Here is an 8,566-nt window from a genome sequence, read left to right as displayed (position 1 = left end):
ACTGGCAGTGGTATTTGTGGTGATGGATTTGTGTGTGGTATTGCTGGGTGTGATGGTGGTGGGTTGGTGATGGTGATGGCTGTAGTAATGGTGTGTGTGTGTGTAACTTATTTATTTCTATATTTAATCGTGCCCGCAGGTTTCTGTGTGTACGCAGTGAGTGTTCAGCTTTTTCATAAAATTTTTCAATTATTTGCGTTCGCCAGTGCTGTTCACGACCCAGCCCACCCGGACATATTTGGTACAGTTGGCCAAGAAGAAAGTGCATCCAAATAATCTGCTACATAGAGATATCTGGCAGCTGCTCCATAGTAAACACGTGTTTTTGTGAATGAATCACTCAGGAACCTCAATCAGTTGTAAGGAGTGAAGTGATTGGCTGAACCACATAAAATCATGATGTCGTTAATATTTCCTGTTAAATACTTTAAGCGAAAGCGATCAGTATGTATGGGAGTACTGTTTATGATAATATAAATTAGACTTCCATATAACAATGACTAAGTGAGGTGACAAAACAAGGACAACTGAAATCCTCACATAGCTTTTACTTAACACCAGAATATGCCAGTTACAAACAAGTGCTGTGGAAACGATGTAAAGCCGTAGCATTTCATAGTCACTAAGCTACGCCAAATAAGATGCAAGGGAAAAAAATCTGGGCCAAGATTAAGTAAGAAAACTATGTTATAATTTTGCATTTTCACAGACGTGTATGTGACCGTGTGGCCTAATGGATAAGGCGTCGGACTTCGGATCCGAAGATTGCAGGTTCGAGTCCTGTCACGGTCGATGGTGTTTTAGGTACAGCTGCCAGCACTCCCGCGTGTTACAGGGGCACAAGGGTTTGAAGAGATGTGGCACCACTGAAATTATTTACTTCGAAACAGTCCACGTGAGTGAAGCGGAGTAACCTCGATATATTTATGTTAAGGAAAGATGTTTGTTGTATGTAAGCTCCATTTCGCAAGGCTGACATTTCAACCCGAATTATTGGTATAATTTACATTGTTCTACCTAAGGATTATAATCGCCTATATATGACGTATTATGACTGTCCACAGTTTTGAGGTGAACTGACGGGTAAAGGAGGGTGTTTCCCAACCCCACCTGGGGTAAGAGGGAGGATCCCGTGGGAGTCGGAGAGAGAGGGGGGTGGGGGTGCTGTAAGCTACGCACATGACACGGTGAGACAAGACCACATCTGCTTCATTACCCTCAATACGGTAACTCAGCAATACTGAACAATCGTAAAATAATGAGTAACTTAATGAACTATGTTTCTGTGAGGAAAAAATCATTATAAAAAGAGAAAACTATATGTTTCAGTTTATGTATTAAAGAAATATTACGCTGTATAATAATAAACTGTGGGTGAAACCATGCCCATGACTTGAAGACACTGATCCAGACTGAGACTTGTGGATGGCAGCCTTCAGAGAGCAAGGTCAACCCACTCTGGTAGTGTTAATCTTATCTTTATAATAATTATAATATCATAGGCTAAAAGATTAAATAACATGGTTATCCTAGCATTAACACCTACACTGACACAAAAATTGATAAACTAATGGAGGATTTTGATACACCAAATGAATGTGGTTGTGTGTGTGTATATATATATATATATATATATATATACCGTATATAACAGATAAGATACGTAAAATCCATCCTAGACAATTTACCTACAAACAAAGCTCCAGGCCCAGATGGAATTCCGCCAATTGTTTTGAAAAAGTTTTCCCCAGAACTTGCCTCTGTTCTGGCTAAATTATTCAGACTATGCATACGTACTTCTTCATTGCCAAATTCATGGAAAGAAGCCAATATCCACCCAATTCCGAAGAAAGGAAGTTCCTCTGACGTGGATGTTTCAGTGGGAGTAAGAAATAAATAAATGAAACAAGCCAGCCATTGCTAACGCTGCCACAGCCGTCCCCACAACACACAAGAAAGCAGCTGGCGGAGTGGAAGAGCAGCGTTATATATGGACCAGCCTGTCTATCATGCAGTCTTTTTCTGGCCAGTCAGGAGCGTAGGGTACCAGGGCTAGGTTATTCACTGGCGACATTTAAGGCGAGGGTGACCAGCCTCACTGTTCCCGCAGTGACATTATGAGAGCAATAAACTCCAACCAACCCTCGGATGAACACCCTTGACGCCCGTATCCGGCTGAAGCAGCTTAACCCACCAGACCACCGGGCGTCATTTGGTTATATGGTTACCACCCAGCGTAGTAAACCGTCTCTTGGGTTACAGGAAACCATTTGGCTTGTCATTCAGTGTAGAGTCACCTGAAGGCAGGTTTGATCTTAATCTTGCGATATTCTCAATTTCTTCTGCAACCGCAACAGTTAAGTTCACTTTTTATTCTACCAGTATTTTCTCAATCATTCGGACGTCCTATCCTAACTATGTTGATGTTGAGGCTTCCTTGCTTAATTAAAATAATCCCACAGTAGACAGAATAAAACAGCGATATTTAAACACAATCTAAGTTCATCGTTCGTTAAATGATGATAACGGTTAAGCAGTATTTCGAGATGGTTTAACTCTTGCTTGTTGTAGGTTTCCTTCCGGTAAATATAATCATCTGGCAGTATCCAGGATATAATACCTCAGGGGTAAATGAGTTAATGTTCCTGTCATTCACGAAGGTATATTTTTCTCTGCGTCTGTGGTGGAGTAAACAAGGGAGATGGCTAGTTTACTGCTGACGTAGGTGGTGGCTTTATATTCTCTCAGGGACAGACGTAGGTGGTGGCTTTATATTCTCTCAGGGACAGACGTAGGTGGTTGCTTTATATTCTCTCAGGGACAGACGTAGGTGGTGGCTTTATATTCTCTCAGGGACAGACGTAGGTGGTGGCTTTATATTCTCTCAGGGACAGACGTAGGTGGTGGCTTTATATTCTCTCAGGGACAGACGTAGGTGGTGGCATATATTCTCTCAGGGACAGACGTAGGTGGTGGCTTTATATTCTTTCAGGGACTGGCGATAAAAAGGCTTGGATGTTTTGCCCGTCTGTTTGTTTAACGAGCTTGCCTGTTGACATCAAGGATACCGGCAACACCTGTCTTCTCTTATTTCACCTCTGTACACCCCCTCACCCTTTTTGTTTTGTTTTTGTTCACACTCTTACTCAATTTGTTCACTTTTTTAGTGTTTTTCCTCACCCGTTTTACCTGTTAGTTATTCTCTTTCCTGTTCTTCACGCTTTTTGACAGTTTATAACAATCTTTTTCCGTTTTTGTTCATCCATTTACCATTTTTCGCCTTTCTTCACATCTTAGTTTACTCTTTTCCTCTAATTTTAACCTTGTCCTCTCTTCATGGCCACTTTTCTACCTTTTTTGTTCATACTGTTTTGCATATTTGCAAAAAAAAAAAAAAAAAAAAAAAAAAAAAGGAGGGAGGGGAGAATTTTTTGCCCACCTCTTTCCCCGTTTCCTCCGTCTTGTTCACCTTTTTATCATTTTTCCTATTAGGCACTCTTCTGCAATTATATTTTGCTACCGGTATTTTCTGTGTGTCCCTGTCTCCTCTTGCTCTTTCCCTTCTGTTACGTCTCATTGTCGTTCTCCATTTTTCTCTTGCTAGTGTTGTTTGAGGGTAGGAAGACCTTGCTGTTGCTTGCTGTGTTGTTTTGTGCGCGTTCCTCCTTCCTCTAATTTGCTGTCGCATCTTCGTATTATTCCTTATTTAGCACACTTTCTTGTCTTGTTCTAATTTTGCTTCCCTCTTTTTCCCAGGTACTTGTTTTTCTGGCTGGGTTGCTGCTGTGATTAAAGAGTAAGGACGCACCTCTTTGTTTCCAACTTTTTGATCACTAACTTTTTCCTTTTCCCCCTGTTCACCCATGTTTACATCCCATACTGTTCACCCTTACTATTCCTTTTTATTCACCAATTTTCCCCATATTATAAGTTCTCTTAATTTCCTTCTATACATTTTCCCCTTTTTTTAACTTTGTCCCTTTTTCCAGTTACCTTTGTGCTCACTGTTTCCCTTTACCGTCCGCCGATTTTGTCCCCCAACTTTCTCCTTGAAGTTCAGGCCTTTCTCCCTCTTCTTGGCCCTTGTCATTCCCCCTTTTCTGTCTTTTTTGTTTACCGCCTCCCTTTACTGTTAACCCATTTCTCATGTTGATCATCCATGTCTTTCTCACCTTTATAATGTTCACTGTTCCCACTTTCAGTTCACGCTTTTCCTGTTTCATATTTACCCGTTTCCCCCTTCCGGTTACTGTTTTTAATATGGGGTATGGAGGTCTTCCCTTCGTTTGTTCTGTTGTTCTTTTTTGACATTTTCCTCGTATTTCCTTCTGTTTCTGCCTCCCCTCTTTATTTCTTCCCTTTTCTTGTGTTACTCTATTTTTCTATGCCCCCCCTTTTTTTTCTCTCTCTCTTTTATCATTCTCTTTTTCATGTTACTTTGGGTTCCGATCCCAGCTCTCAGGCCTTTTCATTCTAGCCGCCTTCTCACAACTACTCTCCCCATTCCCCCTACTCCCACCTTCCTTAACCTCCACATAACTTTTCCTCCCCCTTCCTCTCTCCCACATCCTCCTCTGTCTGTGCAGTTTTCCCACACAGCTTCACGTACCCATCTCCCATCAGGCCAGTACTAAAATATAAGTTTATTATGCCTACTGTGTTAAGTTAAAGGTTCCCTGTATTACACACACACACACACACACACACACACACACACACACACACACACACACGCTAAAAAAAAAGCTTGTGTGTTCCGTTATGTAAAGGAGGAAAGAGTGTATTCATTCATTCAGACATTCATCATCCAATCCCCAATGAGCAGCGTAGGAGCCCGGGGCTAGGCAAGTTGGTCTTGATATAAGATGAGAGTGACCAGCCTCACTCATCCCTGAGTGGCATTACATGAGCAATAAACCCCAACCATCCCTTAGATATAAACCTTCACCGGCTCAGTCCGACTGGAGCGCTGTAATTACCAACTAAATCACCAGGCGCCAAAATTTGGTTATAATGTTACCACCCAGCGTAGTAAATGGTTTCCTGGTGTACAGGAAACCATTTGGCTTGTCACTTAGTGTAGTCACCCACGGGCAGAGAAAGAGGAAAGAAGGAAGGAAAGAAAGACGGAAGAGAGCGTGTAAAGTCACCCGCAGGCATGTGGACGTGGAAAGAATGAAGGAAAGAGAGACAGAAGAGGATGGAAGGAAAGAAGGATGGAGAGGAAAGGGCAGACACCCGAGAGCAGCACTACATCGAGTGAGTGGATGGTGAGTGCCCCCACTTACCACATAGAAAGAGTGTATAGCCTATATGTTGTATGTTGTTAAACAGAAAGGAGAGTTTAAGAAAGCCATATGTTGATACAGTTAAAGGATAATGTGAATCTCTCTTGTTGATGAATTGTGTGATTGGCTTGATGTACAGTATATAATGTTAGCAATGGGAGTTTGAGAGTGCAATTAACCGATACAATTAAGGGAGTGTGTGTTTTTACCATGAGCTGAGAAGAAAGTACAAAGTATGAATATCCTGCGCTGACAGAAGGGAGAGTGGGTGTCCATTTGTGAAAAAGATAAATACAAGAGAGTTGATGTCCTGTGATAGATACGCAGTAGATGAAGAGTGTATGTCTTACTGTGGGAAAGAAATACGGATGGGGAGTTAGTGTCCTAATAAAGATAAATACAAGATTATGAATCTCGTACCAGAATCGAAAGCACAACCAAAACAAGCAGCCACCCATCCCCTTAATTCCAGTCCCCTGCCGCGCTCAAACCAACCCTTCTTTCCAGAGATTTCTCCTCGAGTTATTCGTAGCGCCGCAGATTTGTTTATCTCTTGTATTTACTTCAGTGTTTGCGAGAGATTTTAGCGTGAGATTATATGAGCGATTGTGGTGTGGTGAACGGGGTGTGGTGTGTTGGTGCCACTCCCACAATGACAGTGTATGAATTCTTCCAAAATAATTATCTATGGAAAATATAAACTGGGAGATTTACCCCAGTAGTTCATCTGCATCATTCCAGAAAACATGTCTGATTCAAATGAAGATTTCGATAAATCGAACAACCAGTCATATGAGCTGGTGTATGCTTCATTAAAGCTGAATCCCCCTCAGATGTAAAGGAAGTATAATCCGTTACCGTACGTGAGGGTAGAGAGTTTTTGGTGGATTCCTTAAGCTTAACCATCATAATTGAAGACACCACCACCACTTTTATCATCACCATTACCATTTCCGTCACCATCACAATAGCCATCATTACTGCTACATTTTTCACCTCAAGCGATCCTTACCGCAACTAACAACACCCATGCTTACCACTTGATGACCACCACCACCACCACCACCACCTTAACCACATTACGCACGACCACATAGAAGAACAAGTGTCAGGACACTGGAGGAAACAGCAGCGGAAATTCTCTAGCTAAAATCTCCGCTGCTGTTTCCTCAAGCTCTCTCGAATTTAGGCGTGACTTTCCTCAAACTTCTATATTACATATTAACAGCATAATATGTCACTAGCTATTATGTAGTGTGTTGTATTTTAGTGTACTGACACCAGCACAATCACACCATTATCACCATCATCTTTTTACTTTTCGCACGACGTCATACAAGCACCACCACCACAGTCACATTCACCATCAGCACCATTTTTTCCTCGTTACGCACGACCTCAAAGGAGAACCACTATACACAGACAACCACCGCCACCACACCCCGAAGGAGTACAGCCATAAAGGCTGACTTTTACCCCCAGGGAGCCTTATGCCCCTTCTAATATTCACCGCAGGCCATTACCACCACCACACGACGGAAAACAGCTACAGAAGCCTGACATGTAGGCTCCCTCCGGGGTGCCCTACCTCCGGGGTACCTTCTGCTTTCTGTACATTCACCACCATTGCCTAACCTACCACTCTCATCACCACTACAGCCAGTAACACTAACGCGTCAAACCCTCACCATCACCACAAACACACCCTAACCACCACCACAACAGAGCTCCCTGTCTTCTGCCTCCATTGTGACTATTACCTCCCAAATATTCACCACCACCACCACACCCCCTCGTCTCGTACCTCAGGAGTTCCTTCTGTCTCCTTGGCATTCACTGTCACCACCACAACCACATCACACTACCAGCACACCACCACAACCATCATCACAACCACATCACGCCACCACCACAACCACCATCATACCATCAACACAACCACATCACGCCAGTACCACAACCACCATCATACCATCAACACAACCACATCACGCCACTACCACAACCACCATCATACCATCAGCACAACCACATCACGCCACTACCACAACCACCATCATACCATCAACACAACCACATCACGCCACTACCACGACCACCATCATACCATCAACACAACCACATCACACCGCCACCACAACCACATCACACCACCGCTACAGCCACATCACACCTCATCATCACAACCACTATCACACCACCATCACCACCACATCACCACCACAGCCCCCTAGCTCCTTAACATTCAGCGCGGGGTCGGGTTCACCGCGGAATCAAAATTACTCTTACACTTTTACGGGGGCGTTGTTGTGGCTTAGTGGGTTGGTAAGGTGGCTAAATGCGGTGGCGTGCAAATGAACTGTGTTATGGTATTACAGTATGATCTGGTGTTGATGATGTGATGCTGTGAGTGTGTCATTCCGGTGTGTGGTAGCGTGTGGTATTACCCACGTAATGCTGTGGTGCTGAGATGCTGTAATATTTGGGTTGCAGGTTGTAATGTGAATTACTAGACACTTCACTCCTGCACTAGAATTTAATGTGGCCAAACATGCTGAAATATGAGGTGCTGCTGTGCATTGTAATGTCATAACGTATTGCAGTGTTGTGTGATGTAATGTGATGTATGTGACTGGTTGTTACTGGGAAGTGTTAGGTTCTCGTCAGATATACAACCTCATGTTCCTTCCTCACCACGATAAAACACACTGGGCCAACTTGTCGCAGTGTTTGGGTCTGTGTATCGTTCTCTCTGTGTGCTGCTTCTATGTTTCTCCTTGCTTGTGCTGTTGCCGTGTCACTTTTGCTGTGTTCGACAGTGGTGCTGGCGATGCGATTCTCTTAATGTGCAATTTATTTGTATATTATGTTACTGAGGTACTAATATTTTGAGATTTTTTAACGTGCTTCTGTTAATATGCAGATGTGTGCCCCTGTTGGTTCACAGTGCTTTTGTTTCTGTAGTGCCTCTGTTTGTGTGGTGAAATGTGTTATTGTCTTTTTCAGTTCCCGATGCTGTGCGATTCTCTCTTCCCATACTTGCATTACTCTACTTCGTTTACTTCTGATACTGTACTTGTCTGTATGCTCCTCTACTTTCCCCTGTACTCTTGCCAAGTCTCTTTTTTTTTGGAGTCTTACTAAGTAGTTCCAGCACTGCAGTTTCATACAGCTCCAGGAATTGCAAACCACCAGCAACAGCATACTTCCGCAGGGCAACTTTGAACTTTACCGACCCAGACCCAGATTAAAAAGGTAAGGACCACATTTTTAAGTCT

General features: G+C 43.0%; 1 non-coding gene across 1 annotated transcript; it reads left to right on the top strand.

The window, feature by feature from the left end:
- The first annotated feature begins 719 nt into the window (after positions 1 to 719).
- Positions 720 to 792, top strand: TRNAR-UCG (transfer RNA arginine (anticodon UCG)). The gene has a single exon. It is a non-coding gene; the product is annotated as a tRNA-Arg (tRNA).
- The last annotated feature ends 7,774 nt before the right edge of the window (positions 793 to 8,566 follow it).

The sequence above is a fragment of the Coenobita brevimanus genome, chromosome 84 (genome assembly GCF_032717465.1).
Source record: "Coenobita brevimanus isolate Jiangsu-jjx chromosome 84, ASM3271746v2, whole genome shotgun sequence".
Lineage (NCBI taxonomy): Eukaryota > Metazoa > Arthropoda > Malacostraca > Decapoda > Coenobitidae > Coenobita > Coenobita brevimanus.
Note: the sequence above shows the minus strand (reverse complement) of the source record. Positions and strands in the feature narration are given on the sequence as shown.